At 46.6% G+C, this 6,584-nt stretch overlaps 1 non-coding gene across 1 annotated transcript; it reads right to left on the reverse strand.

Annotated features, from left to right (window-relative positions):
- Nucleotides 1-6,286: 6,286 nt before the first annotated feature.
- On the reverse strand, nt 6,287-6,358 carry Trnag-ucc (transfer RNA glycine (anticodon UCC)). Its single transcript has one exon. It is a non-coding gene; the product is annotated as a tRNA-Gly (tRNA).
- Nucleotides 6,359-6,584: the final 226 nt, after the last annotated feature.

Raw genomic sequence — 6,584 nt, forward strand, 5'->3', positions numbered from 1 at the left:
TTACTCCGCAGAATGAGTTCACTGAACTCTGTTTTCGTCGAACGCTGCTGGCGTATCCAATGTCGATGCTGATCGGGGCCCATCAGGCAGCTAGCTCTATAGGAAATATTGGCTGTGGCTTAACACAGTTATGCCCGGGTGTGCGTAGCGAGAGGTACGGTTAATGTTATTGTTTAGCTTGGTTCTCTCTACGGTTACATCTTTATCGTTTAGCTTCATACGTCTTATTGTTTAGGTTTGGTTTTTACCTCTCATTAAGTTAGCGTTACTATAAAGACTACACATTTTTAAAGTGTAACGCATTTATTTTGAAAGTCTTCATCTTGTCGTTTCTCAATTGCCACGAAGACAGCCCGATGGTCGGTGACGCAGGAGGATAAGGGGCTGTCGTCCAGTGACTTGAACACGTTTCGGCTGCTATCCTCATCTGAATCCACTCGCCTGGCCGCTTCGTACTTACGACGCTTCTCGAGGCGTGCGGCTCGTCCTTACTCCGTCTCCTCGGTTCGCTGCCTCATCTTGGTTTTGTTCCGACGACGTAGCCTGGCTTTTTCAGTCTATCTGACTCACTTTCCATATCTGCCGACGAATCCTACCGAGCCGCCCCGTCTATGTATACGATGCAACGCCGGCTCCTCTTCTGTTGCAACGCGGTTTCAGTGGCTCCTCCTCGGACGTCATGCCAAATGGCGCGGCGAGCGGCGCTGCCAGCTGCGGCGATTGCTAGGCCACGGCTAAGCTCGCGGTGTGGCCACCGGCCACAGCGAAACGGCGAGAATACGGCCAATGTAGCTCTCGCTACAAAGCGTGCTTTCCGCTAAATTTATTGTGTCATTTCACCTTATCTCCCCTTATCCAATTTGAATGCTTGATGGGACCTCGGGTCACTTTACAGGGCTGGTCGGGGACTGAATTAAAAGAATTCATTCTAACATTCGCAAGGACCACACCTAAAAGAATGCATTATTACGCATTACTAAACATTTTGTAGATATTTTGTAAGAGTGGGGGTGTTTCATGATTCATGAGTTGGGAAGTTAGCGCAATAAAACACACGGGACGAAGAGAGAGACCACACGAAGAGCTTGTCTTTTGGCCACTTCGTGTTGTCTCTTTCTTCGTCCCGTGTGTTTTTTGCGCTAACTTCCCAAATCTTCTTCTTCTTTCTAGGGTCTTACGTGCCAAAACCAGTTCTGATTATGAGGCACGCCGTAGAGGAGGGATCCGGATTACTTTCGACCTCCTGGGGTTCTTTAACGTGCACTACAACGCAAGCACACGGGCGTTTTTGCATTTCGCCTTCATCGAAATGCGGCCGCCGCGGCTGGGATTTGATCCCGCTACCTTGTGCTCAGCAGCGCAACGCCTTAGCTGACTCAGCCACCCCGGCGGGTAACTTCCCAAATCTTTTAGGTATCTGTGTTTGCGCCGCGTGTTCGTGTTGTCCCCATGCACTCCTCGTCGCCCATGCACTGCAGCCAACAAGATGTGTAATCTAGACACTCTCATCCCAGCATAGCGTCCTGGCATCCACTCCATCGGTGCAACGCACTGACACTGCACTATACCCAAGCTGCGCATCGACGACTACACCGTCGCGAGCCGCCTTCGTGTGACCAGCACTCAAATGAAACTTTATTCCAACATTTGCGATGCCGAGGGCTGTGGGTCAAAAAGCCGCTACACGGGCTTGACCCAGTGGCAAATGGCAGCGACAGGCAAGTACAGCAACGCATAGATGCACTTAGTGCAAAAAAAATCCGCATAATAAACCAAACAATATTCTCAGGCATAGTATTGTGATTAGAGATGTAATAGACACATAATTGCAATGCATGGTGTCTAACATTGGAGGCAGGTGATGCATACACTATGTCGCGATATATGCAACATCAGCACTAAGGATAGAATATGCAAAAATACTGATGAGATACACGGAATCACCCGGTATAACGACAACAAAAAAGTACAAGTTTTAGGTCAACAATAACATAAGAAAAGCGGTAAAACGGCATAAAGAAATGTTACATCAAGTTCAAATTCAAGAACGTTCAAAAAAGTTATGAAGAGCCGTAATCGATACTTTCACATTGTTAGTTGATTCAAGTGACACGGCAAAAAAATCGCAGCATTTCACTGCCGCAATTCGTGCGTGTGCGCGGAATATCACATGTTTGAACGAGACGAGTTTTATAAGTAAACGTCTTGTGCTTTAGTCTAGAAACGGTGCTTATAAAGTTACCGCTTCTAAGGCCTGCGTGGTACCGCTTTATAAGAATTGTGCTATAATAGTCCGGTAGTGTAACGAGATTCATGTCATGAAAAAGTGGGGCAGTGTGACTACCATAAGAAACATTTGCAATAGCACGAATAGCCTTATTTGCATTATATGCAATTTACGGATATTTGTCAAAGTCGTGCCCCAAACAAGATGACAGTACCTTATATGAGATAAAAACAAAGATTTATAGATGAGAAATTTGACTGTTCTTGGTAATGAAAAACGCACTCTCGACAGAATGCCCCAGATCCTGGATGTACTGGAAACCAATGTTTCAACATGCGCAGTCCATGACATGTGTTGTTCGAACGTTACACCTAGACATTTGAAACGGGGTACCATCTGGATTTCTGAGTTGCTACATGTTAACGGTACGTGGGAGGCAATTTTTCGATTTATAGGCCTAAACAAATCAGCTTTCGTTTTGGAAGTGTTCATTGTTAAAGAGTTCACATGTGTCCAGGACGATAACTTGATCAGCACCTGATTGGCATCGCTCGTCAGGTTTTTATGGCCTCGTGCAGTCAAAAGTACTGCTGTATCATCAGCATATAGTATGCTCCTGGTGGCAAATGCAGCCAGGTTGGGGACGCGACCGCCTTAGTCGATGGGCGGCACACGTCTCGTCGACCTCGGCTTCCTCGCGCGGCGGCGGCGGTTGCACCGCTGCAGGAGCAGTCATGCCTCGGGCGTGAATCGCGGTGGGGGACCGCGATGACGTATTTCGATGCCGGCTTTGCACGCCGATAGAGTTTCGCGTGCCGAGAAGCTCACTGCGGGTCGAACTGCCTGCTCCTCGAATCAACGACACGATCTGTGCAAACGCGGTAAACGAGCTCCCGGTGGTCGACCGCTGCGACTTCAATTGACACACACCGGTTTTCGCCCGTATGGTGCATCCACGGATAGAATCCTACTGAAACAGCGTATTGAGCGCAACACGTTTTTCTTCCCGCTTTTTCGTGCTTTTTTTTTCCTTTTTTTGTCGACGAAATGTCAGTTTGTGTCGTACATAAAGTATTTAGGAACGGTAAGAATAAGGGAATCCAAGGGGCCCGATTTCAAATTTGTCTTAACCACACGAAGAAACTGACAATCCAGCATCAGAAAGCATAGAAAAAAAATTCTAACGCTTAACTGCAATGTAGAAATAAAAAAATGTCACAGTTTCGCCCTAAGGGCGAAGCAATGAATGCGATAGCAACACAGCAATGTCATACGAAGTAAGGTGAGCGGCCTTGGTAGCAATATGAATTGTAGTAAACATAAGCTGATTAAGTAAGCAGGTGTGCTGCGGCGTAAGTAGACCGACATGAAGAGAGACTCGATGACCACGAGAAGGCGCGTGTGAAACGGTGGTGTTGATGAGAAGCGCTTACCGTGGGCAGCGCGTGCGAAGGGACACACCTGTAGTGCTGCACTGCCGATCTGGGCAGCATTGCATGTGTAGCGTGCGTTGGAAAATGTGGCCCGACTATTACTAACTGAATGAACAAGCGTGGTGTGAGCGCGCACAAACAAACATGAATAGATCACACTGAATGACTGCAAACAACGGCTGTCAAAACGCTGGCAGCAAGCGCATACGCCGCAGCGGATGAAGGTACGTGCGGTCTATCGCTCCAACGGAAACTGAGCGGCGAATGCACGGCGCATAAAGGTCAGAGCCGTGTGGAGATAAGAGACTGTGCGGGCGAGCGAACGACGAGCGCGGTTGTTGGCAGAGTAGAAGTGCGCCCCCCTCCCCCCGCGCTTCCTCCGGCGCTGGCTTCCCGCTTCCTTGCTTGCGCGTGGGTGATTGAGTGCGTTCGCTCTCCGTGATAGCGCGCGTCCCCGAACGCTTCCGCTCGGGCATACGGCGCGCGGCGAAGATTTTATCTATTGGGAACCTCACGACGACGGCAGAAATCCGGTTGAAGTGTCCATATAATTGCTATCGCAATATTATGACTAAGGGTAAGTAAAGTGGATTAATAGATATGTATAACTTGCCGCTGGTGGAAGTCGAACCCTGACCTTCCCCACATCGCGTGCGGTAATACACCAATTCAATTCCTTACGCCAATACCTTCGTAATAGGCAGTATTCCTCCCGGGTCCAAGAATGCACGAAGAATGGGTTTCTGATGACTAAACATATCAAGATCCGGGGAGCCTTGCGTAACAACTCAGGTATTTCCAGATCTCTATCATGCTTATGCGCGTTGTGCTATCGCTTAGCAGGAAATTCTGTCGTAGGTTTTCTCCCAAACCCAATTCCGCTCGTGTGCGTCATTCACAATGAGACATACAATTTCGACAGACGTATGTGCATTTGGCCACCATAACCATCTTTGGTTGTGTTACGTAAGAGTACTGAGGAAATGGCGCAGTAGAAACTGGTATAGGATATGAAAGTAACCGTATCGTTGTGGTTAATCGACCTTCTCTGCGTTCGCATTACGCGGTAAAGAAATTGGATACAGCAGTTAACACAGACATTTGCTGCATGTCTTACTCTGCTAGAGACCTGAAATCTTGTTCCCATGCGATCTCTGTTGTAAACGCAGAAGAGTGCACCATGGCAACCCTATTATATTTCACTATATTTAGTGTCATCGGACTTGCAGGTGAGACTTCACGCAGTATAGCCTTGCAGTTCCGGGAAACATGAATGAACCTACTGCCTCAAAAACGTGATATTTGAGTAGCTGAAATACCATGCAGGATTGCGCATACAACATCTAGTTGGCGTTTACAGCTTGCGTTATAGGGCAGACATGGTTTTGTATCCAAAGCGAAGTGCCTTGAAGGCGGACTGGAGGACTGCGCGAAACCAACCATGCATTTACCTCTGCACGTTGTACTACTCTATGCGTTCACAGTCTATAGATGCTTTCCTTTATATTTATAGCTATATATGGTGTAGGTATGCAGGTGGGATTACGCATGGTCTGAGTGTGCAGATTACCAGATCTGGCAAAAGACGCAATACAAATGAAACGATAGGTCGAGCAATGACATACATCTGATCGTTCTTTTTTTTCGGATCGTTCTTTGATTTAGCCGCAAAAGAAATAAGAAAAAGACAGTTGCAACAGTCCAGATAACTATAAAAAGCACAGCAAAGGAACTACAAAGACACCCTTATTTATACAATATGGCTTCCACACATAGGATAAAGAAGATGTAGCTGTTTTGTCGATGAACAAACCGGGACATACCGTTGAATTGTAGAAAAAATGATGAATAAGATCGCTGGAAGTCGACGCTTCTCCTGTTGCTTTAAAAATTCTGAGGTTTTACGTGCCAAAACTATGACACGGTTATGAGGCACGTCTTAATCAGAGACTCCGGATTAATTTTGAAAACTTGGGGGCTGTTTAACGTTGACCCAATGCATGGTACAGGACCATTTTTGCATTCCGCCCCCATGGAAATGCGGTCGCCACGGCAGGGCTTCGATCCCGCCCCCTCGGGCTTAGCAGCCGGAACGCCAAAGTCCCTACGCCGCCACGGCGGGTGCTGCCGCTTTCATTGCACTTTGACTTTTGCCCACTGTTGCTTTTTTGTTGTGAGTTGCGAGCTGTGGCATAAATTCTCCTATAGTTTGCTAAGTGTAGCACATATCGATTACGTTCTCCAACAAACAAACAAAAAGAAGAAAAGAAAAAGACGACAAGAAGAGGAACTCCCTTGCTGTATATCTTGATAGCTAGACTAGCGAGATAGACTGGATGATTTACAAAGTCACTGACAGTGGTTCATTTAGCCATTGTAAAACATAAACCGCACCTCCACTACAGCGTGCCTCATAATGATATCGTGGTTCTCGCACGTCAATGCTGAGAATTTGATAATTTTTTACAGCTCAATATTACAGTGCTATCTCACCTTATCCAGAACAACGACAACATGCTCACAACAAGACCGAAATGTAACCCCGGTGACTGCTACTTAGTGATACCACTTACTTTCCACGAAAACAAATAAAATTACACAATAAAACATGACCAGAAAAAAATTTTGCGTCGGCCGGGAATCGAACCCGGGTCAACTGCTTGGAAGGCAGCTATGCTAACCACTATACCACCGACGCCACTTTTCTTTTTCTTTATTGCATGGAAATATTAGTAGTTATATGCGAAAATTAGTTGTGTTACATATATACACACATGAAAAACAATTTCATACACGCTAGGCAGTCCAATGAAAGTTCAAAAATCGGGTAAACAAACACAAGCGTCCAGATACAAAATCCATTCAGGAACGGGGTCAAAGGTTGCAACGACACTCCGTACTTGAGCAGCCTCTTCTCGAAAGAC

The sequence above is a fragment of the Dermacentor silvarum genome, chromosome 9, assembly GCF_013339745.2.
Source record: "Dermacentor silvarum isolate Dsil-2018 chromosome 9, BIME_Dsil_1.4, whole genome shotgun sequence".
Lineage (NCBI taxonomy): Eukaryota > Metazoa > Arthropoda > Arachnida > Ixodida > Ixodidae > Dermacentor > Dermacentor silvarum.